This window comes from Polypterus senegalus, chromosome 13, assembly GCF_016835505.1.
Source record: "Polypterus senegalus isolate Bchr_013 chromosome 13, ASM1683550v1, whole genome shotgun sequence".
NCBI lineage: Eukaryota > Metazoa > Chordata > Cladistia > Polypteriformes > Polypteridae > Polypterus > Polypterus senegalus.
The window spans coordinates 540216-566250 of record NC_053166.1 but is presented as its reverse complement, the minus strand read 5'-3'; the positions used below and the strand labels follow the sequence as shown (position 1 = coordinate 566250).

At 45.0% G+C, this 26035-nt stretch overlaps 1 protein-coding gene and 1 non-coding gene across 3 annotated transcripts in view; both read left to right on the top strand.

Annotated features, from left to right (window-relative positions):
- Nucleotides 1–26035, top strand: part of LOC120543393 — a 221437-nt gene that overhangs the window by 12265 nt on the left and 183137 nt on the right. The window lies entirely within an intron of this gene.
- On the top strand, nucleotides 11757–11938 carry LOC120543435. Its single transcript, XR_005636335.1, has one exon. It is a non-coding gene; the product is annotated as a U2 spliceosomal RNA (small nuclear RNA).

Sequence of the window (26035 nt, the reverse complement as noted above, 5' to 3'; positions counted from 1 at the left end):
TTGTTGAAAGATCCAGCCCCAGCGCAGCTTCAGCTTTGTCACTGATTCCTGGACATTGGTCTCCAGAATCTGCTGATACTGAGTGGAATCCATGCGTCCCTCAACTTTGACGAGATTCTCAGTCCCTGCACTGGCCACACAGCCTCACAGCATGATGGACCACCACCATATTTGACTGGAGGTAGCAGGTGTTTTTCTTGCAATGCTGTGTTCCTTTTCCTCCATGCATAACGCCCTTGTTATGCCCAAATAACTCCATTTTAGTTTCATCAGTCCACAGCACCTTATTCCAAAATGAAGCTGGCTTGTCCAAATGTGCTTGAGCAGACCTCAAGTGGCTCTGTTTGTGCTTCCTCTGCATCACTCTCGCATACAGCATCTCCTTGTGTAAAGTGCACTGAATGGTTGAACGATGCACAGTGACTCCATCTGCTGCAAGATGATGTTGTAGGTCTTTGGTGCTGGTCTGTGGGTTGACTCTGACTGTTCTCACCATTCGTCGCTTCTGTCTATCCGAAATCTTTCTTGGTCTGCCACTTCGAGCCTTAACTTGAACTGAGCCTGTGGTCTTCCATTTCCTCAATATGTTCCTAACTGTGGAAACAGACAGCTTCAATCTCTGGGACAGCTTTCTGTATCCTTCCCCTAAACCATGATGGTGAACAATCTTTGTCTTCAGGTCATTTGAGAGTTGTTTTGTGACCCCCATGTTGCTACTCTTCAGAGAAACTTACAATGGACCCCCTTAAATACTCGGATTCACCTGTGTATGTAGGTCAGGGGTCACTGAGCTTACCAAGCCAATTGGAGTTCCAATAATTAGTTCTAAAAGTTTGGGAATCAATAAAATGACAACGGTGCCCAAATTTATGCACCTGCCTGATTTTGTTTGAACAATTATTGCACACTTTCTGTAAATCCAATAAACTTCATTTCACTTCTCAAATATCACTGTGTGTGTCTCCTATATGATATATTTAACTGACAACAACCAACGATTTATACAGGAAAATAAGGACTATTAACAAGGTAGCCCACACTTTTGCATCCCACTGTATATATATATATATATATAAATATATGACAGCAACACTCATGACAATGACAATGTCAATCATGTTACGTTATTATTAAAATGTTTTCTTTTCTTTTTCATTACTTCTGTAACACACTACTTCTCTGCTATATATATATATTGTGAAAGCCAGCCCGACCACAGACAGACAGACACCGCTTTTCCAGTCCAACACACACGATTTATTTACAATATTTACAAAGTTCAATAGTCCTGCACAGCACACAGTGCTCCAGCATCAAACATCCTTTTCTGGCTTTTCAATGGTCCTCTTCAGGCCGCCTTCTCCCACTCTCCGAAGTGTTGTCTTCTGCCACCTGACACCAGCTCCCTGAAGAAGGCGGCCCCTGTTATGTTGCCCAGGATATGCTCCACGTGCCCCTTGATGAATTTCCGCCAGCCGTTCCTGGTGTGGCGGAAGTGCTGGCTTCCTGGGCTTCACGAGCCCCTATTGGGTTAAGCTTCCCAGCTCGGTTCCCGTGACCCCCATAGAAACCAGGCGCAGAGGCGCTATACAGGCATCCCGGCTGGGTATGTCACCCAGCCGCCCGTGACAATATATATATATCCATTATCCAACCCACTATATCCTAACTACAGGGTCACGGGGGTCTGCTGGAGCCAATCCCAGCCAACACAGGGCGCATGGCAGGAAACAAACCCCGGGCAGGGCGCCAGCCCACCGCAGGGCGGGCACACACACACACACAGACACACAGACAGCAGCACTTTGTGTGGACACAGTAGGTGTACCCCTGCCTGGCTCGGCTTCTCATGGCACATAGAAACTGTAAACATTTGTAGCCTAAATTAGAAAGTTTTCTGATCAGGTCAAAGCTGATTTATTTGTGATGCCAAATCATTCATAATCTCCCGGCACTTTTTATATAGGCAAATATTACAGGATATACTTCATAATAAACTTCATCACAATGTTCACTCAGAGAATAATCCTACCTGCTCCCTTTGAAATGAAGTGTTTTTTGGCTGCTGCTTGGTTCCAGCACTTCAGTATCACCAGCAGCAAATTAGGATGGTGGGGCTACAGGACCACAAAAGTGTCTCTCATTTAGGTGGCATCGGCGTCACAATAAGCAGTGCTCTAAACAAAGTGCAGCATTGCCTGAAAATTACTGTTTAAGTTTATGAATCATGTAAATTAATTACATGGCGTTATGACATATAACGTAGCCTGTTTGATAAGAATAAATGCTTTGCAAATTCGTAGCTTACTTACTATTTTTACCGTCTCCACTTAGACTTTTGCTCTCAAAGCGAGGGGTTTTTAATTAAAAAGCCACTCAGTTTGGCGCATTTGGCCGCGTCATTTTCAAGTGCCTTCCGTTTTTTTATTCTCGCCTTTTCGGCACCACCTTTGCTTTTTTTACCATCCATCTACTCTCGGGCGTCTCTCAGAGTAACGTAGGTTGGTAACTGCAGATCCTCTCTACTATAAGGCTCTGTCTGGGTAACAGGCAAACAACCCTATACACCAGCCTCTGTGTGATTGGCTGGTTGTGGTCACATGGCACAGGTTACAGCAGGTGAGCACTGGCTGGCTGGACCTGTGAGTGCAGAAGCCGTAGGTGCCGCATAGTATGTGACATGTATGTCGATTCTTATTTAACACTCGCAGCCCATAAACCTAGCCGGCCCACTGGGAATTTTTCCGTTTCTCACGATTAGCCACTCCGGGCCTTTATGTAACACTTGAAGGTGGGTGTTCTTTGGGTGTCAGGTCTCATGCACACACAGAGGTCCCCCTTAGACATGATATTTTGGGGGTGAGTCCTGGACTTGTTGCAGTGGGTCAACTTACAATGTGAATTTCCCCTTGGGGATTAATAAAGTATCTATCTATCTATCTATCTATCTATCTATCTATCTATCTATCTATCTATTATATAGTGCCTTTCTATCTATCTATCTATCTATCTATCTATCTATCTCTTATATAGTGCCTTTCACTCTATCTATCTATCTATCTATCTATCTATCTATCTATCTATCTATCTATCTATCTATTATATAGTGCCTTTCACTCTATCTATCTATCTATCTATCTATCTATCTATCTATCTATCTATTATATAGTGCCTTTCACTCTATCTATCTATCTATCTATCTATCTATCTATCTATCTATCTATCATATAGTGCCTTTCACTCTATCTATCTATCTATCTATCTATCTATCTATCTATCTATCTATCTCTTATATAGTGCCTTTCACTCTATCTATCTATCTATCTATCTATCTATCTATCTATCTATCTATCTATCTATCTATCTATTATATAGTGCCTTTCACTCTATCTATCTATCTATCTATCTATCTATCTATCTATCTATCTATCTATCTATCTATCTATCTATCTATCTATTATATAGTGTCTTTCACTCTATCTATCTATCTATCTATCTATCTATCTATCTATCTATCTATCTATCTATCTATCTATACGACTGTCAGGTTGCCCCGACTCAATGTAAATGAAGTTTATATACAGTACAGGCCAAAAGTTTGGACCCACCTCCTCATTCAATGTGTTTTCTTTATTTTCCTGACCATTTCCAGCACTCCATCACTCTCCTTCTTGGTCAAATAGCCCTTACACAGCCTGGAGGTGTGTTTGGGGTCATTGTCCTGTTGAAAACTAAATGATCGTCCAACTAACCTGACTTCTGCACAACACAACTGCTGGTCCCAACCCCATTGATAAAGCAAGAAATTCCACTAAATAACCCTGATGAGGCACACCTGTGAAGTGAAAACCATTTCAGGTGACTGACTACCTGTTGAAGCTCATCGAGAGAATGCCAAGAGTGTGCAAAGCAGTAATCGGAGCAAAGGGTGGCTGTTTTGAAGAAACTAGAATATAAAACATGTTTTCAGTTATTTCACGTTTTTTTGTGAAGTACATAACTCCACATGTGTTCATTCATAGTTTTGATGCCTTCAGTGAGAATCTACCAATGAAAATAAAGAAAACACATTGAATGAGGACGTGTGTCCAAACTTTTGGCCTGTACTGTACACTCAGCTTTCTTACCTATGGTGCTCTTTTTGCACTGGATTGATTGAAGTACAGCATGTCTACCTTATATCAATACACGTTACTTGTTTTTAAATACATTCAGAAATCAAAATGGAATACAATCCTGATGTCTGTCCCTGCCAGGACTCTAAACTTCAGTAAAGCTTTCGTGGTCTGAACCAGAGCCTGGGAGTTTAGGGCGGGCATGAGGGGACGAACAAAGATGTAAAAACAAATATGCATAGTGATGTAAAAGAGTAAAAGTGTAAGTGCAAAAGTAAAATGAACAGCACATTTTAAAGAGTCTGCCTCAATGCTACAAGTATCATAAACAAGGCAGTTGGAGTTGTGTGTAGCTGAACTTAATTATAATGTTATAGCAATAACAGAAACGTGGCTACATAACAAAGATGTCGATGAGTAGAACATGGAGGGGTACACAGTTAGTAGGAAGGGATGACAGAACAAAAAAGGAGGAAGGCAGCTGTTTGTGTCAAACAGAATTTATACACAAGTCCTCTTCAGTGAGATGATGAGCTCCGTCTTAGTGAGGACGTCTGGATTCGGCCATAAAGCAATAGAGAAAGAGGCCTTATTTTAGAAGAGTATTTCAAACTGCACTCATTCTCTCTTTCGTTAGAGAAACAAAAATGGCTCCCCTAAGTTCTCTGAAGAACCGCTTTGGCACCTTCATTTTGAAGAGTCCAGTTGCACACTGTGTCTGAAAGTGCATGTAGCCTACAGCACTCACTGGCATGGCACTAGATAGACCTCCACCTTATTGAGTCACTCCTTTCTAACACTCCGCATCTGTTACGTTCATTTCAACATTTCAAACTGACCCACAGCTTACAGGATTGTGTGTTTCATTCCCTTCTCTCAACTCCTTTCTTTTATGTGTTGTGGACGCTAGGGGTCGCTGTTGTCCAGTTGAACCCACCAGACAGACGTCCAGGACACACGGTTAAAAGCACTAAGAATAATTTTAATAATTCTTTCAATAAAATGCACAAAACACCACACACTCCACAATTCACTAATCCAATAATCAAAAACAAAAATTAAACACAATCTTCCACTGCCAGCAGCTCCGTTACACACCCTCCCAACTCCGCCTCAATCTGCTGGGTTTCCCATAGTCCTTTTACAGTCCATGACCCGGAAGTATTACTTCTCTGGGTCAAATGCCTTCCTTAAGTATCCCGGAAGTACTGCAGGTTTCCGTCCTCGTGACTCCGAAGTACTTCCGGGTTAGCGTCAGGGTAATATTCCCCAGGTTCTTGGTGAGCTCCCCCTGGCGGCACTCAGCAGGGCTGAAGAGATGGACTCCATGTCCCATACTGCCCTGCGGGAATCCCAGGAACCATTTTCATCCAGGGGAGCTGCCATCTAGCGTCCTGGGGGATTTAGTGCCCTGAAAAGGCTGCTTTCTTCTGTTGAGGGACGTCCCGGCCGGACTGAAACACCGGCCGTCCATCACAGTGTCTTTGTTCGTCCGTCCTCTCAGTTTCATTGTTTTACCAGTTGTGAGAAGGGTGGTGGTGCAGACGTCGGGAACTTCTATTATATTTGACGTCCCATAAAAGTCTCCAATGCATCAATGCCATTGTTCTTAGTCAAGTCTCAGATCTGAAACTTCTGCAACAAACTGAAGGCATTCGGTCAGAATTCTAATTTGAATAAAACTAGCTCATTTTACGACCCCAATCATGCAGTGACCCATCACAAACATGTTAGGTCTCGACCTAACCGGAAGTAAAATTTACCCCCCGGGCCTACTCAGAAGGGGTGGATTTGCTTAAAAAAACTGAGGCTGGGAAGATCTTGATTATTTCCCAAAGATGACATGAGACTTGCTCTTTCAACAACTGCACCAAGAATATCTACAACTGTAGGTGAAAATCAAGAACAGGCGTCTCACGCACTGATGTGTTCTCATCGACTCCGTGTGTTTTGTTCTGGTACGCCGCTATCTGCTCTCTACTCATCATCAACTGAAATTGTGTTATTATTATTGTCACTGTTATTAGAACTTAAAATAAAAATGTTAACAACAGTATCTTACAAGTTTCCCTTTGTCGATCGCTTTATTATGTTAGAAGTATTACCTCAAACTACTCAAGAAAACAAGGTGGGGATGAAAGTAACTTTCAAAAAGTTACGACGGGATAAACAGGGTGAAAAAGGTTAAGAACCCGCTGGTATCCAGAAGGTTGCCGGTTCGAGTCCCCGTCACCACCAAAAGAGATCCTACTCTGCTGGGCCCTTGAGCGAGGCCCTTAACCTACAGTTGCTCCAGGGGTGCTATACAATGGCTGACCCTGCACTCTGACCCTAAGGGGTATGCGAAAAATAACAAATACAAGAAATTCATAAAGCGAAATAAAGAAAAAAACAACCCTGGGTTAAGATAAACACTGCCAATGAGTATTATTGGATAATGGACGGCCAGTAGGTGGCAGCATAGAACAACAGAACACGGAGCTAAAAGAATTTCATTTTGGAGAACGGCAGTGCAGGTGTTATCTCTTAGATAAAGTCTCACTTCCAGTTAATCCTAATCCTGTTACAGCGGCGTTCGGAGTAACATCGGTCGGGAGTGACCATTGATAAACTCGGGGGATGATGATTTCCATTTCCACATTGCTAGTGGGTCAACTCGTTTTGTCCTTATGCAGCTCCCATAACTCAATGGAGGGAAGATTAACCAATGTTATTCTAAAATACACCCACCTGTGTTCTGTTTAACGTCTGGTGTTTTGGTGTGTAAGGAACATTTGATACAACGGGCCTTTGTTAACAAATAGCTCTGCGTGTGGTTTCAAGTGTTGATTGGGTCTGACGTATCTTAACATCACAAAGTTGATCAGCACAGGCCTTAACCCCTTGTAGACGATTGTCACGAAATTGTTTCAAATCGCTACCGGCCTGAATGCAGCCGAGGTGGCATATGTATCCCACCAATGCCAGTTGATGCGTATTCAATATATACCAAGGATCGTATTGGAAGCACTGGTCACACCATCCATCAGTCGTAGTGGAAACTACATCCGCCTGATGGAAGCGAAGTGCTGGCGTGGCCATGCACATGTATTTTGGCTACTAATTTCGAGATATTGTCCAAATTTGAGGTAACCTGTGCTAAGATAAAAATACATACCAGCTTATTGTTTGCTTGTGTGCTATATTCAAATGAACAATCTCCACTTAATTTCGACAGAGTGTAATTGCAGACTGCGGTACCTATGAGGTCAGTCATGTAATGTCTTAACGTCATGAAACACCCTCAACGTCCATCACGTAACACCCACCACATTAGACTATGCTTAGCATTAGGGCCCCGTTACACTATGGTTAAGATTAGGGTTGTTGGTGGGTTATCTGAGTCAAAGGGCGTTTTGACGTTGTGGGCATTACCTGACCGATGTCATAGGTATTGTAGGCTGCTGCTAGACCTTTCTCCTTAACTCTTTCAGGCTGATGTCAACTTTTGTCAAAATTCAGGAATAGACAGTAATCAGCTGCAAAGTGCAACAAAACTCACCCTTACGTTTTAGTTTGACTCTTTTTGCTAGAAGGAAAGTTACTGTACATGCAGCGTTGTTGATTTAACCTCGATTCCCTACGCGTGCACGAGTAGCGAAGAGCAAACAACCTCTAAAATGGCACCGACATCTGGCGAGGGGCCAAAGCGAAATACTCCATGAACGTTTTAGGTAATTTCGTTGCATAGACCTCTGACTTGAGTTTGATGCAAGTGATCTGGGGATGGAGATCCAAAACGAAAGTGAGGTACCAGCATCATCTGATCGGTCCCCAGGTGCTCGTGGTGCTGAACACTTTCATGTAGCTGATGCGCCTACAGCAGTGTTTGCCTGGGAGGACCACCGCTTATGATGACAAGAAGTACAAGACAGCCAGGCAGCTGGCCCACCATACACTCCTGCGGACCATCGAGGCCACTGCCGCCAGAGATGCCAAACATACGCCAACAGCAGCCACAGCACATAGCAACAAACATTTTATGTTGATTTATGTGTAAAATCGTTGCTTTGTGTGCTGTTCAGAAAACTGAGTTTTTTTGGAAAAAAATATTCAGCCCTCAAAGAGTTAATTTAGCATCTGCTTGACAGCTTTTTTTATCCATCCATCCATTTTCTAACCCGCTGAATCCGAATACAGGGTCACGGGAGCCAATCCCAGCAAACACAGGGCATAAGGTAGGAACCAATCCAGGGCAGGGTGCCAACCCACTACAGGACACACACAAACACACCAGGGCCAATCCAACTAACCTGCATGCCTTTGGACTGTGGGAGGAAACCCACGCAGACACGGGGAGAACATGCAAACTCCACGCAGGGAGGACTAAGGAAGCGAACCCAGGTCTCCTAACTGCAAGGCAGCAGCGCTACCACTGTGCCACCGTGCCGCCCTTTCTTTTTTTTATATAATTGTAAATACATTTAGGCAACAAGGGGGTTAAGAACCCAAGGAGTCCATCTGGTAATGTGTCTTTTCCTCTGTTCAGCTTCCTCAGTTGTCTCCTTTGTTGGTCTTCAGTTATGGACAGTCCACACTGATGGTTAGAGGTGGACTTGTCACTGGCCATTCCTGCTGATGTGGTAGGGATGGTGTGGGCAGATGGGTAAGAAGGTGGCAGTAGGAGGGAAAATCAATTAACAAAATCGATCAGGTCATTGGTTTTGTCAAAAGCCCTTTCTAGCACCTGAGCCACGGATTGCTGCTCAGTCCATTCCAAACATCCTTCATGTTCTTCTGCGTGAGTTTGCCTTTTATATATTTTAGCTTGCTTTCCATCATTAAGGACGGAGTGGTGGCTCTGAGGCTCTTGGTATCTGCACAGACAATCAGAATGTAGCTGGTTTGAAGTGACTCTACTCTGTTGGGCCCCGTGGGCAAGACCCTGTATTTGCTCCACCCTGGGTATGACATTAATCTTCATCCAGCCCTGCAAGCAGGTCCTCCAATTATAAAGAAAACTTGGGGTTGGTGTCAGGATTGGCACTCCAGCAACTGAGATAAAAAAAAAACCTCACATTGTTCCAGTGTGGTGCTGAGGTATCACCCGCTGCTACTGGGTCCCAGTCTAAGTGGATTGTTGTGTGGTGGGCGCAGCAACATATTGTAATCAGCGCATGACCCCCACCTCTCTTTCCTTTACTCAGATGTTTCTTTTCTTTCTATAGGAAATATACTTCTATGCACATTTTAGAAATGCTGTCACCTTGTGTTAAGTGCTGCTTTGGGGAATGTCAGTTGTGGTAGGGAGTTGGAAGCATTCATCTGTCTACAAGGGTGATGTGCGGACATTCCAGAGGCATCAATTTAGTGAGTTTAGAAGCCTCTGTGCAGGACAAGCTATTGGCAAATAGGATGGGACAAGTAAATTTATCTTTTGGAACTGGACGGCTAGCCTAGGAGAATACAGGCCACAACTGGGCTGGTGCAACTGAGCTGTGGTTGAACAGGATTGGCTGTTGAATCGGGAGAGTCACTCTGCACCATGATGCCCCATTGGTCCATGGCACATGACAGGAAGCCAAAGGATTGGATCATGTTTGTTCACTCTCTCTCTCTGACATTTCTCATCCATGAAGGAGTGAGCCATCACTCACTCCATTCAAAGGTCATCTGGTAGACCAGAGACAGAGCCACCTGCGAGATGAAGTGCCATCTAGGTTGTTACGGTAGTTTGGCGTCATTTCACTTTTTTATTATGTTGGCCCCATTATTATCTGGGCAACTGTGGTGAGCTGGAATTTTCAGAAAAATTTACGCCTCTCGAGAACGTCTTCGAATGTCTCTGATTCTTGGGGCTTAAAGAATGCTGCGGTAGTGTGAACAAAAGGAGAAAATGAAGACTAACTTCTGCATTTTTGGACGTTGCCTTAGACAGGAACATGAAACGTTTGATAGTTTAGATTGTTTGCCTGAATACCGAGAGGCAGCTAATTTTCTAAACGCATGTCATTCATAGCGCATGTGAAAACATTTAGAAACTGGAAGAAATGGAACTACGATCAGTGCCTAATGGGGATATGGACTGAGGAAGTCCTGGTACCCTGTGTAAGTGGGAGTTTCCAGCAAAGCGACACACCGTACGTCGATCGAAGAGCAGGGAAGTAGGAGACCCCCTTTGAATGTTCAAAGTGTAGATTAACATTACAAGATGAATGGGGTAGGGGGGCTTCCACCTGGGAGGTCTGAGCGATGCTAAACACCAACATACATTTGAACAGCAGGAAAGGGATGGGTTTGGATATTCGCAACGTGAGCCGATGTGCTCGAAAACACTGCCGGCAGAAGTGCCACTATTCCTTACCGATGTGTATTGGCCCACTTCAAGCCCTGACTAAATTTAAACTGAATTCATCGTTGACAAGATGGTTTTCTTTTTTGTGTGCCAGGACCCATACCCAGCCAGGGCACCTATGAACTGGAAGGACAGGGAGAGAGAGCATGTACAGGGCATTATCTCCACCAGATCACTAGATAGCAGGCTCTCTGGACTGCTGCAGCACCGTGGATTCCCACAGGGCTTCAGGGGAGATGGAGTTCTGTGGCTCAGCCCTCTTGGGTCCCATGGGTGCCGCCAAGGGGTGCTGCAGGGACGAGTGAACCATATTTCATTGGGCTTCCGCCTCACATGGAAGTGCTCCCAGACCAAGCTAATGGGCCACCAGAAGTGCAACATAAAAGAAGGCCGCTACCTTCATTCCAGGAGTCTGAGTCAGGGAAAAAGAAGACAAAGGTTGTTGGAGAAAGTAGGAGTCGGAGTGAGAGAGACAGAAGGAAGAGAGATAGAAAAGGAGGCTGTGTGCTTCATTACTGTGCTTTGGTGGTGGGAAATGACTAAGGAAGCATTTCCCACATAATAAAAGCCTGTGTTTGTGCTGGACTTGTGTCCTGTGTCTGTCTGTGTTGGGTCTGGGGGAGCTGGGGCACCCCCTTCAGGTCACAGTGTATTGTTGTTTCTGTTTAATTTTTTAACTGAATTTTTTGCCGTGAATTTCACTAAAACTTTTAAAACTTCGATCCACATACAGTACGTGTTTTATATGCAAGTGGATCCTGAACTTCCTGACAGAGACTCAAGATACCATCATGTTAAGCACGGCCCCCCCCCAAGGCTGCATACTCGGCCCACGTCTGTTCACTCTGCTGGCACACAAATGCCCGGCTGTGTACAGCTCTAACACCATCTAACAGTAATGGGGGGGTCTTGCCAGGAATAAGGGATGAATCACACACAGAATGGAGACATAGCGACTGGCAGACTGAGCAAAGGCAACAATGTGTCTCTTAACGTGGGCAAGATAAAAGAGATGATTGTTGACTTCATGTTGCCCGCACCATCCTGCACATCGAGGTCTCTATGGTGGAGCTCCACAGTCCTTGGTGGGCACCTGGCAGCTGACCTCACCCGGACAATTAACATCAACAGCTTTCTCCAGTTCCTTCAATGACTGATTGAGGCAAGTTAACCTCTTTGCATTCTCACCACATTCTACAGGGGCCACCATCGAGAGCATCCTGACCAGCTGCATCACCGTCTGCTTCTGGGACTCTGATTGCAAAATCCTACAATGGAGAATGCACACCGCAGAAGAGACCATTGGAATCGCTTCTCGGCCTTTTGGCTAAGATCAAGTGTAGCATCTGTTCTTATCAGTTTAATATCTGATACGTCCCCTTTCTGGGGACCGTATATTAAATTGATTTTTGGAACAGGGAGATGGGATAGGGTAAAAAAAATACAATAATACCGCTCTGTCCTCCATTAAAGACATCTTTATCAAGCATTGCACCCACAAAGCCTACAGCACTGTGAAGGACCACTCCCACTTCCCTCACGGTTCTTTTGTCCCATTTCCATCTAACAGAAGGTGCCATAACATCCAAACCAGTCCTGCCAGGTTCTGCAGCAGCTTCTACCCCTTGGCTGTCTGGAATGAACTCTGGGCTGCCCACCTGCCCTCTGATCTGCTCCCATCAGCCCATTCTCTGTCTACCTGTATATAGGGGGCATCTGTTACTACAGGTAGCGTCTTTATGGTTAGTATCATTATCTGTCCCAAATGGTCATTTTCTAACCCACTTAATCCAGACCAGGGTTGGCGGGGGTTGCTGGAGCCTATCCCAGCTGGCATATAGTGCAAGGCAGGCACAAACCCTGGAGAGGGTGCCAGTCCATTGCAGTCTCTTTTAATGTATTACCAATAATTCATTTCCCTACGTATTTACTTATCTATTAACACAGTGGAGTGGAGTGGAGTAATGTCGGTGTGTGTTAATTTTTTGACTCGTTGTGCACTTGGCCTATGTGTATATAAATGTTGCTCCTGTTATTTCGTGCCACTCTATGCTGCAATATGGTGGATGGATCGCAGATTTGTAGCACAGAACTCTGGGTAGTTTACATAAGCAGTCTCTGTGGATCTCTTCCTCTTAAATATAAACTTTTCATTCCAGGCTTTGAATGATCAGTAATCATTACCCTTTGTCTCCCCACAATGACACCCATGATGGATGGTGTGACACAGGAAAGCCCCCTTGTCTTGGCTTGGCTGGATATTCAGTGCTTGGGCCTTTCCAGTAGCTTGAGCTGGACCTCTTTCAGAAGCCCTCAACAAGTGCAGCTACAGTGAGCTTTGGTCCGTTTGCGGATTTCTTTCTCTTCTTGTACATTTTGCTTCCTATGTGGGTCTTTTGGTAATTTACGTCTCTTGTTTCAAATGAACTTGCAGCAGCCCTTCAAGATCACACGCAGGAAGTAACGCACCCTCCCACAGTGGCCACAATGAGGTTCAAAGACGCCTTGAGCTTGACATATTTACTGTTTGGCTCTATGTGGTGTCTTTCTCACCGTGACGCTGCTGAGAATGTACATATGACGTCTGGCAAAGGAGTGGAGACCCTTCAGATCCATTTGCTACTTGATTCTTTAGCTAATGACTTCCAGATTCTTTTTGAAGATTCTTAAGGTTTCTGCCTCAGTAGACTCCCACAATTCTTTCTATAATGAGGGGCTCTTGACTCCCCTTCATTTCCACCAGTATGTGATTCATATCACTGGTACGTATTCTCTAAACTCTGGTGTTGTGGTCCCAGAGCACATCATTACAATTTCAACCGTTCTGATGGTCCATCTTTGGAAAAAAAAAAACACCAACCACCTCTCACTCTGTTGCTACTGCCTTAGTTAAGGCCTTCTGGTGGTCCGCCCCCCGCCCCCAGGGTACACCACCCTGTTTAGCCATCCCAGTGTTCTTGTCCCAGCTCTACTCCAGGCCCTGAAAACTGACGCCAGGAAGCTCTTCTTCATGTGAAGAGTTGTGGGTCTCTGGAGCAAAGTACCGAGACATAGAGTGGAAGCAGAAACCTTGAGGACCTTTAAGGACAATCTGGGATGTGATATTGGGGACGGCTTGGCTCTGAGTTAAACAAACGGGCTTGATGGGCTGAATGGCCTCCTCTCGTTTGTCACACTTCTTATGTTCTTATGGTAATGCACTTGTGCAGGCCTTTATCTTATGAACCCTCCTGGTGTTCTGGCCCAGTTTTCAACTGTTCCAGCGTTGAGACCCCAGAAAATGCCACCTCTCTGTCTATTTAATCCACACCAGTGTTACTGGTCCCGGACCTTAAATAAGCCGAGACCGAAGGGGCCTAGCGAGCAGACCATTCCATATCCCATATTCATCATATTGGCCGGCCCATCACTGACTCATCTGTGGAATGGCTGCGAAGGACCACTCACACTCCCCACCATGGTGGCCGAGGTCTCCAGGACTCTGAACAAATCGGAATCCCATTATGTGATATCATGTACTGTTTTGTACTGATGGTATTAGAATTGCACTATTGTAGTGTACTGAGAATGACTTGTGTTCTGTTCTGTGTATTGTGTTGTATTGACCCCCTTTTTTTTGACACCCACCTCACACCCAACCTACCTGGAAAGGGGTCTCTTTTCAAATTGCTTTTCCCGAGGTTTCTTCCATTTTTTTTTTTATCCCCTGGGGAGTTTTTCCTTGTCTTCTTAGAGCACGGATGTCAGACTCCAGTCCTGGAGGGCCACAGTGGCTGTTTTTGTGACCATCAGTGACCAGTTTTTGCTACTAATAAACTTCTTTTGCCTTACTTTAAATGAACTTGACTCCACCCCCCTTAGCTGTTTCTTTTTTTCATCAATTAGCAGCCAAACAATAATGAGACACAAGACGAGCCGTCACATGACCACCTCACCTGTCCCCATCACACAATATCTGAAATTAAAGAAATGTGGTGGTCTCAGTAAGGCTGATCTCTCAGGTCACCAAAACATTGTGAGGGTGTTGTTTAGAAATAAAACAGAAAGTCAACAGTTTGGGAAATGTCTGCTGTAGCAGAATGAGAGCAGCAACAAACCGTGGAATTAAATAACGGATTTAATGATCAGCAAGAATTGGCTCATCATTAAGTGATTGGTTGGAATTTGAAGCCCCAATTTACAGTTGTGCTTGAAAGTTTGTGAACCCTTTAGAATTTTCTAGATTTCTGCATAAATATGACCTAAAACATCATCAGATTTTCACTCGTGTCCTAAAAGTAGATAAAGAGAAACTCCAGTTAAACAAATGAGACAAAAGTATTATACTTGGTCATTTATTGAGGAAAATGATGGAATATTCCATATTTGTGAGTGGCAAACCTATGTGAACCTCACAGATGATCAGTTAGTTTGAAGGTGAGGTGTCAGGTGTCCGGTGTTTTCAATCAATGGGATGCCAATCAGGTGTGAGTGGGCACCCTGTGTTATTTAAAGAACAGGATCTATCAAAGTCTGCTCTTCACAACACATTTGTGGAAGTGTATCATGGCACAAACAAAGGAGATTTCTGAGGACCTCACAAAAAGAGTTGTTGATGCTCATCAGGTTGGAAAAGGTTACAAAACCATCTCTAAAGAGTTTGGACTCCACCAATCCACAGTTAGACAGATTGAGTACAAATGGAGGAAATTCAAGACCATTGTTACCCTCCCCAGGAGTGGTCGACCAACAAAGATCACTCCAAGAGCAAGGCACACGTGTAATAGTCAGCAAAGGACCCCCGGGTAACTTCTAAGCAACGGAAGGCCTCTCTCACATTGACTAATGTTCATGTTCATGAGTCCACCATCAGGAGAACACTGAACAACAATGGTGTGGATGGCAGGGTTGCAAGGAGAAAGCCACATTGCTGCTCGTCTGCAGTTTGCTAAAGATCACGTGGACAAACCAGAAGGCTACTGGAAGAATGTTTTGTGGACGGATGAGACCAAAATAGAACTTTTTGGTTTAAATGAAAAGCGTTATGTTTGGAGAAAGGAAAACACTGCATTCCGGCATAAGAACCTTATCCCATCTGTGAAACATGGTGGTGGTAGTATCATGGTTTGGGCCTGGTTTGCTGCATCTGGGCCAGGAGGGCTTGCCTTCATTGATGGAACAATGAATTCTGAATTATATCAGAGAATTCTAAAGGAAAATGTCAGGACATCTGTCCATGAACTGAATCTCAAGAGAAGGTGGGTCATGCAGCAAGACAACGACCCTAAGCACACAAGTCGTTCTACCAAAGAAAGGTTAAAGAAGAATAAAGTGAATGTTCTGGAATGGCCAAGTCAAAGTTCTGATCTTAATCCAATCGAAATGTTGTGGAAGGACCTGAAGAGAGCAGTTCATGGGAGGAAACCCACCAACATCCCAGAGTTGAAGATGTTCTATACGGAGGAATGGGCTGAAATTCCTCCAAGCTGTTGTGCAGGAATGAGCAAAAGTTACCGGAAACGTTTAGTAAGGGAGTCACAGCAGATACTGAAAGCAAAGGTTCACATACTTTTTGCCACTCACAAATATTTAATATTCCATCATTTTCCTTAATAAATAAATGACCACGTATAATATTTTTGTCTCATTTGTTTAACTGGTTTCTCTTTATCTACTTTTAGGACTTTAGTGGAAATCTGATGATGTTTTAGGTCCTATTTATGCAGAAATATCGAAAATTCTGAAGGGTTCACAAACTTTCAAGCACAACTGTAGCTGGTCACCTGTCAGCTCATTTCACGTCTCATTTCTGTTTGGCTGCCATTTAACAAAGAGAAGAATCAATTCAGAGGTGTGAATCCTTAAAAACAGGGCTTTTAAAATGAAGGGTGTAAATAAATGAGTCTCAACACACTGAAAAGGTTTGGGGCAGCCACCCGTGTATTGTCCCAGGCTGCAAAAAGGTTTAAAGCAAACAAGGGGATGCTCTCAGGTTGAGTTCCCAGATTGAACTGAACTGGTTTGGAAATATGGAGGCTTTATATGCTATAGACCAGAAGTGATGCCATTTGTCCGGAACAGGAAGTGACGTCAGTCTGGGCGCCGGAACTGAACGTTAAATCAGGCAGGTTTTCCCATATTTGGTCTGCACAGATACCAGAAATAGGTTCAGAGCACCCTGCCACCCCCTGGCCTGGCGGGTAAGCACCTCCACTTGGTCCACTCAGCTCGCTCTTAGTCGCATGTGTGTGACAAGGGAAAAGAAGTTAGTTAGCAGTGAAAACTGGTCACTGATTAGGAAAAGGGTTAGAATGAAAACCTGCAGCCACTGCGGCCCACCAGGCCCACAGTTCGACACCCATGTTTTAGAGAGTCAATGGCTGTGTGGGGCTATCAAAAGGCAAGGCCTGCTAAAGCCCATTGCCACACTCCTTGTGTGATTTTGGAGTACACTAAAAATAATTTGAATGGTATTGTATTGTTAACGGCCCCCATAGTACCTTAACTAGCAGTGTCACCCTGTGTCTGCTCCTCCAGCTCTCTGCTGGTCCTGCCATCTTGGCAGCTCTTTGTCACCTGCTGGTACCAGTCAGACTGCAATCCCCTCTGACTCTCGCTGCCAACTCCAAAGCTCATAATGGTCGCTTGTCCATTCAACGCTCCACTTCTGCCTTTTCACAGCTCACTGATATGTTAATCGGGGGCTCCGCCACCTCTTCATCACCTGTAACCTGTCACATGCACACCGACTCACACCACATGCGCACCCAATGCTGCTCCGACTTCCAATCGTTTTATTCCTTTTGGAAGAGGGTGTCGCCCCCTTGACCTTTCGGTCTCAGAATTTGCATACAGCAGCTGGCCGCGTCTCTCCTTTATCTGATTGGATGACTGGAGTCTCCACAAACCTCCAACTCCGAACACTTCTGGTGGTAGCGTTGGCTGTGTCAGTGCCAAGCTGTCCTCTGAGATGCCCACTGAGGCTCATGGTACCCGTCACTTTTTTTTTTGCAGCATCTGAAGTTCTTCTGAATTTCTTTTGAATTTGGCCTCTCCTAACCAGCTCGCTGTAGCAGATACGCCTACAAGCCGCAGAAACACTTCAAGTAAAAACTGAGACATTGCAGAAGGTTATGAGAGCAGAAGGGGAATTCTTATACACAAAGCACAGTTTAAAAGACGAAATTAATAACAACAAAAACAAAGCTGGGATCTGCACTTCCTGTAAGACACCCGAACCTGCGGTGTCAAATGAACTCTTTTAGGGCAAATTTTTTTTTTTGTTTCTTTACTCCCAGGGCTGAACTTTTAAAAAAAACAACAACACAAAGCAATCGTTTAACATATTAAATCAACAAAAAATAATTACTTTTGACAAATGTTACTGTCTTGCATGTTGTATGAACCTGCATACTCTATGATTTCACATACATGTCACACAGCAAAGTCCTGCCAAGTCTGATCTCGCTCAGAGCAGCCAACTGCATGCATTGCCACGCTGCACTGCTTCACCACCTGAGGCCACAGGTCCGCCACGCCCTCGACCCTCTGCAGTTCTCATACCAGGAGAAGGTGGGAGCGGAGGATGCCATCATCTACATGCTACACTGATCCCTCTCCCACTTGGACAGAGGCAGTGATGCTGTAAGAATTATGTTTCTGGACGTCTCTAGCACCTTCAACACCATCCAACCTCTGCTCCTTAGAGACAAGCTGACAGAGATAGCAGTAGATTCACACCTGGTGCCATGGATCGCGGACTATCTTACAGTCAGACCTCAGTATGTGCGTCTCGTGAACTGCAGGTCTGACATTGTGGTCAGCAGCACAGGAGAGCCGCAGGGGACTGGACTTTCTCTGGTCCTGTTCAGCCAACATACATCAGACTTCTAATACAACTCGGAGTCCTGCCACGTGCAAAAGTTTGCTGATGACACTGCTATGGTGGGCTGCATCAGGAGTGGGCAGGAGGAGGAGTATAGGAACCTAATCAAGGACTTTGTTAAATGGTGCGACTCAAACCACTTACACCTGAACACCAGCAAAACCAAGGAGCTGATGGTGGATTTTAGGAGGACCAGACCCCTCATGGACCTCATGATCATCAGAGGTGACTGTGCAGAGGGTGAAGACCTATAAATACCTGGGAGTGCAGCTGGATGATAAATTGGACTGGACTGCCAATACTGATGATCTGTGTAAGAGAGGACAGAGCCGACAATACTTCATTAGACGGCTGACGTCCTTCAACATCTGTAATAAGATGCTGCAGATGTTCTACCAGACGGTTGTGGCGAGCACCCTCTCCTACGTGGTGGTGTGCTGGGGAGGCAACATAAAGAAGAGGGACAAACTGGTGAGGAAGGCAGGCTCTATTGTAGGCATGGAGCTGGACAATTTGACATCTGTGGCAGAGCGATGGGTGCTGAGCAGGCGAGTGTCAGTCATGGAGAAACCACTGCATCCGCTGAACAGGATCATCTCCAGACAGCAGTCTGTCACTGAAGCTGCTCCTCTGTCTGGAGATGATCCTGTTCAGTGAATTCTCCATGATTGACAGGAGTCTGCTCAGCGCTGCCGTCTGCCACGGATGTCAAACTGTCCAGCTCCGTGCCTACAATAGAGCCTGCCTTCCTCACCAGCTTGTCCCTCTTCTTTATGCTGCCTCCCCAGCACACCACCGCGTAGAAGAGGGCGCTCACCACAAACATCTGACAGAACATTTGCAGCATCTTATTGCAGATGTTGAAGGACGCCAACCTTCTAAGGAAAAAAGTGACACAGCGACGTGAAAAAATGACAAATGAATAAGTCATATCTGTTGTGACATAGGGTGGCATGGTGGCACAGTGGTTAGCATTGCTGCCTCGCAGTTAGCAGACCCGGGTTTGCATGTTCTCCCCGTGTCTGCGTGGGTTTCCTCCCACAGTCCAAAGACATGCAGGTTAGGTGCATTGGCAATCCTAAATTGTCCCTAGTGTGCGCTTGGTGTGTGTGTGTGTGTGTGTGCCCTGCGGTGGGCTGGCACCCTGCCCGGGGTTTGTGGCACCCTGTGTTGGCTGGGATTGGCTCCAGCAGGCCCCCATGAACCCTGTAGTTAGGATATAGTAGATTGGATAATGGATTGATGGATGGATGCTCTGAAACATTGAGACCTCTGACATGATAAGGGTTTGGGGCGGCCACCCGTTTAATATGTTCCTGGCTGCAGCAATAAAGAATTGTAAGACCAGAGTAGTTTACAAGACTGATTCCAAAACAGAACTGAAATCCAGAGGAGGGGAGAGAGGCATTATATGGCGTCTGGGGGAAGTGATGTCATCGTCGTGGCCGGGACAGGAAGTGACGTGCTCTGAGCTGAGGCACCGGCTACTGGGCGGACGTGTTAACTTCAGCTGCTCCTGTTTGCACGTGTGTGGCACTGTGGATTTGGATTTGCATTCTTCTGTTTCGACAGCATTCATGTTTTAATTCAGTAGTGTGAGATACAGACATACTCAATATTTTTTTTCTGATGTTTTAATGCAAAATGTGAGATCTGGACGCCAACATTCTGTAAATGTTCAGGCAAAACGAGCTGATTCAGTTTGTTTGGGTTGAAATAAGCGATGAGGAGAAACGTTAGCTCTCAGCCATTTTCATTTTGTAAAAGTTGCTCTCGGGAGAAAAAAAAAAAGGTTGGAGACCCCCGGGTTAAAGTCATTGCAGCAAAAGTGGATGAAGTGTATGGAGCGAGCGGGGGAGCTTAGATTGAAAAAAAAAACCAAACATTTTTTGAAAACTCTTTTCTTTCCTACTGAGGTAGATACGTTATTCAACACCTCTCGTAAACAAAAATCAGAACAGGCATTCACAGAATGATTATTAACAAATCACTGGTGAATCGATAAAATATTGTTATTAAAACATTCATATAAGAATATTGATTTTTCATTTGTGGGTGATGCGTGGATTGTTCCAGAAGGACAAAACAAAAAAAAAAACAGGTGCATAAAAATAAAGTTTGTAAATCATAAGCCAACTCAACAAAACTTTTTAGGTACTCATTGTATAGGGGCATAACAGCAGGAAACGAGACCCAACAACTTTGCTAAAAATGAAATTGGGTAGACGATACCAGGACGGTCCGGGTTGGCTCCATGCTCCCGTTCGCCTTTAGGGACCCTCTTACACCCGGATCATCGATACCGTAACTGAGATGAGCCGGGCGAATGAGGGCACACATGCATATGGTAAAGGGGTAGGTGCCAACGTGACCAGTGCTTAGATTAAAAACAAAGTCCAAGACAAGCAACCCAAATAGAGTGCAGCGCAGCTTCACAAATTATAAAATACGCAACCGTTTGCTGTCCGCTTGTCTGTCTGGGATTTTAAATCACCTGTAGCTCACAAACCGTTTGAACTATTGACCTGAAATTTGGTACACATATACTATGGGACGTCTGCTATCCACTTTCGGGGTGATGATTTTTATTATTCTTTTTATTTTTATTTTATTTTATTGTAGAATGAAGTAGGGCAGCACGGTGGCGCAGTGGTAGCTCTGCTACCTCACAGATCTGGGTTCACTTCCCGGGTCCTCCCTGCGTGGAGTTTGTATGTTCTCTCCGTGTCTGTGTGGGTTTCCTCCCACAGTCCAAAGACATGCAGGTTAGGTACATTGGCGATCCTAAATTGTCCCTGGTGTGTGTTTGTGTGTGTGTGTGCCCTGCGGTTGGCTGGCACCCTGCCCAGGGTTTGTTTCCTGCCTTGCACCCTATGTTGGCTGGGATTGGCTCCAGCAGACCCCTGTGACCCTGTAGTTAGGATACAGCGGGTTGGATAATGGATGGATGGGTGGAAAGAATGAACACTTGGCAGCGGCCAGCTGGGCGGCTGTGCAGTGCATGCATATGGGCACCATTCCCATCCCTGCCATCTTCACCGTCACTTCCCCTACCTCTTCATATTTTAAGTCGTCAATCTGCCTCAAGAATGATTTAAGTGCCAGCTTAAGTGAAAAATTAAAGAAAACACTAAGTAATTGCAACACAAACACGGACTTAATCGGTTTTAACGCGAAAAGATGCCAACAGAAGAAGAGAAGAAGCGGGCGGCTAGGGTGGAGAAAAAAAGAGCCGATCAGGAAACAGCAAGCGCATCAACATCTGAGCAAACGAATGGTAAACGGACAGAGAAAGAGTAAGAAAACTGGTGAATTCACTGCACGTTATCGTTATAGCAGTGTGCCGTTACTGGTAAATAAATAATCTTTTAAATGTTTAAAAATCTAGAATAAATAAATCCTGTGGTAGATTTGAACCCCTGACCACGACTCCAGACACCAGGTGAAAATCCACAATTCGACTTTATTCTTTAGCCACAGTGTACAAAACACCCTCTCCTCCACAATACTCATACAAATCACTAATAATCACAATAATCCAATCCTCCAGCTCCCAGACGCGTTGCCACCCTTCCTTCCACCCAGCTCAGCTCGCCGTCTGGGGGCTCCCACAGTCCTTTTATATCTCCTGACCCGGAAGTGTTCTCCATCCCCAGCCCATGTGACTCTCAATCACTTCCGGGTCAGGTACAAGTTCTTTTCTTCACCCCGGAAGCACGTCATTCCTCTTGTCCACATGTGCTACCGGGGCGTAGGGAAAATATCCATTATTCTTCCCTGCAGCGTCCCCTAGTGGCCCCCATGGCATCCAGCAGGGCTGCGCATAAAAACTACATTGTCCATGATGCCCTGCTGGTCTTCTGGGGTCCTCCATGCTGCAAGGAGGGCTCCACCTGGCGGCGGGATAATGGGCCGGCCATTCACCACAATCCATATAATTATGGATATATAAAGTTAAAACACAGCAGGGATCTTCTTGAAAAGTCTCAGCATTCCTTTCAAACTGATATCTCCTCTACTTACCCCGCACGGGACCTCGCAGTGGAGGAGACCCCCTAATTGACAGGCACAGCCAACCTTTTCTCCAAGGACCCCAGTATGGCGCCACTCCGAACCTCATCCCTCTAATTGCCGCGCTCTACTTTCCTTTTGGATGTACAAAGAAATGGAAGATTTGATCATCCAGTTGCTTTGTTGTTCTTGTTTGGTGTAGCAGAATGCACAAAAGTTCAGGTTCAGTGGTGCGCTTTAATATGACAATATGAGTCATGAAGACAGGAGGTCGGACAAGAGGGTGTAACTGGAGTCCATGGTGGTGCCTATGAGGTCACTCATGTTACGCTTACAAATGTCACTCGGGACACGTCCAGGGATTTGTGCCATTCCAAGGTGAATGATTGAAGCTCTGCAAACGATGGTGATGGGCGAGTTGTGACTAACATGTCAAGAGTGATGTGGGCTGCAGGGAGACCCTCCTGAAGTCAGACACACTGACGTCCAGTATGAGTTGGGGGTAAACCCCTTGAAGAATACCTAGTATTGTGACGCTTCTGGCTAAGGAGACCCCCTCATGGGATACTCTGAGTTACTGTGAGAGGATCGAGTGTGGTGGGATTCACCCAGTAAAGTAGAAAGTGAGAAGTGTTGAGCGAAATGATTTGTGCAAAAACCAAATTCACAACAAAAAGTTAAAGAGTTTTGCTTCATAGAAAAAAATAATAATAACTGTGGAACAACGGGTGTTTGGCTAAAAGTGAAATTCACGCCGTTATCACGAAAATGCTCACGGCATCGGCAACCTTTTTCCTCCATCTGCAAAAACTCAACATTTATTGTGGCTGAGATCAGGTCAGGTCAGGTTGGGGAGCAGACACTGGTACAGCACACTGGCACACCCACCACCTGACAAAACAGCTTCTGGTTGGAAACCCACCAAGCAGACATGTGGTCCAGTGCCACCCTCTGGAAGTGACCCTCTATGTGCCATAGGCAGGTGTTATATGGATGTCCTCTTAGCCTGGTCCAGCCTCTTCAGTCCTCAACAATGAGGGGCCAGTGAGCCGGACCACCCTCTGGGATATCGTGCCACATGGCCGTAGTGCTGTCACTGACACTCCCTCACAGTGCAGGTCATGTGCCTCAATCGGGACTCCGTGAGCAACACAAAGTCACACCAGTGGTACCCAAGGACCCTCCAAATAGACCCACATGAAGGAGTCCAGCCTTCATCTCAGGTCACTGGATAGCATCCATATCTCACAAACAGGAAGCACCAGGACTCTAAAGACTTGGACCTTCGTCCTTTGGCACATATCGGGGAGCAGTGACCTCATGACCCCCTATGCAACTCCCCAGCCAGACACACAGTTCAGCCCCACCCCACAGAAGTGACCCTCTATCTGCCACAGCCAGGTGTTATGTGGGTGTCCCCTTGGCCTGATCCAGCCACTCGGGTCCTCAACAATGAGGGTCCTGTGAGCCGGACCACCCTCTGGGAATCGTGCTACATGGCCATAGTGCCATAACTGACGTTCCCTCACCATGCAGGTCATGTGCCTCTTTCGGGAAGTCAAACCAACGAGACCCAAGGATTCTCTGAAGAGACCCACATGAAGGAGTCCAGTTTTCATCTCAGGTCACTGGATAGCGTCCATATCTCACAAACAGGAAGCACCAGGACTCTAAAGACTTGAACCTTCATCCTTTTCCAGTGACATTATGAACCCCCACCACACTACCTATTGACTTCATAGGAAGAGTCACCAGAGTCATGAATGTCACTGCCGAGGTAAGTAAACCTCTCGATGACGAGGTCGACACTCTCTCCAGTGCCAACGGCTTTGCCCAAAAGGTCATTAAAGGCCTGGATTTTGGTTTGTATCAGGACACTCGCAAGCCTCATTCAGAGCCTCCATTGACTCCATGAAGATCACAGCATCATCGGCAAAGTCAAGATCAGTGAATCTCTCTTGTGTGTGTCCTGCGGTGGGTTGGCACCCTGCCCGGGATTGGTTCCAGCCTTGTGCCCTGTGTTGGCTGGGATTGGCTCCAGCAGACCCCCGTGACCTTGTGTTTGGATTCAGCGGGTTGGAAAATGGATGGATGGATGGATGGATGGATTGATAGTACCAGGGTGTTGTACCGTGTTAGCCATTTTGAATGTAGAGAAAAGCCAAGCAAACTGACCCCTTTTATTGGCTAACTCAAAAGATTACAATGTGATTACATCTCGCCTGAAGAAGGGGCCTGAGTTGCCTTGAAAGCTTGCGTAAATTTGTACTAAAAATTAATCAATTTATTAAAACTAAAATTGAAATGTAATTGTTATATCATTTAAGTCCAAAATGTCTTTGAGTTGCTGCACTTATAAGTAAAAAAATATCAGAGTGCAAAGGTTTAAATGAAGTAAATTGGAAACAAAAAATTCATAAAATGGTAAATTCAAAATAGTTAATCAAAAATGTACTTATAAAGAGGGGACTGGTGGTCTCGTGGTCTGGTACCCCTACAGATTTTATTTTTTTTTCTCCAGCTTTTGGAGTTTTTTTTTTTTGTTTTTTCTGTCCACCCTGGCCATCGGACCTTACTCTTATTCTATGTTAATTAATGTTGACTTCTGTTTATTTTTTATTGTGTCTTCTATTTCTCTATTCATTTTGTAAAGCACTTTGAGCTACATTTGTTTGTATGAATATGTGCTATATAAATAAATGTTGATTGATTGATTGGACATTTTTGGTAAAGATGGTTTCCTGTCCTTGAATTAGCCCTCCCTGGTATGGAGTAGTTAAAACCTTCACTTTAACGTCACACGAATGCCGGAAGTCCCTACTTTAAGGTTAATATTGTGTTGTGCTAATAGTGTTTAAATATTTGAATGGGAAATTAAGATGCTCAGTTTCCTCTTCAGAATCAACACTCTCAGCACTTAGAAAGACGTGGCTTTCTCCGGGAAGCAGTCCAATCACTTGGTTATTTATCTGGTCAACGTCAAGAGGTTGTGTATGCGGTGGTGTTCGCATTCGGTGAGCGGTTGTATTGTGCACGGCTTGCTTCTGGCCTCTGATCCCGGTTTGGAGATCTACATTACTAAACGAAGGTTGTAAATGCGGTGGTGTGCGCGTTCGCGTTCGGGCGGCAGGTTGTATTGTGACCTGACGTTTAGTTTACAGGTTGTGATGTGTTGTTTGGGCGCCACCTACTGGCTCTGGGACGCCGCTGGGTTTGACTCTGAGGCGCTGTGCGTGTGCGCTTTCGGTGCTTCTGGCCTCTGACATCCGTGCATATATACAGCCTTCGTTTCGTAATATAGATTAGTGCACCAAGCATTATTAGTATAGACACACAGCCCTCCATCTGTTTTCTTACCAGAATCGGGGGCTCGATTCACTGAGCAGATCAATAGCTCACAAGTGTCATTGACTTGATTCGATACTCGGATTACAAAGGGTCCCTTTGAATTTTTTGAGCAGTTTATATCTACTCTCTATATATAAAATCCTAAGCCTAAAAGTGCAACGATTTTGTGCAAGGACTTTTCTGTCACGCTTTAAATCGGGTTTATTTTAAAACCTACATATATATACTCAGCAAAAAAAGAAACGTCCCTTTTTCAGGACTGTGTATTTCAACAATAATGTTTTAAAAATCCAAATAACTTGACAGATCTTCATTGTAAAGGGTTTGTTTTCCATGCATGTTCAATTAACCACAATCAATGAA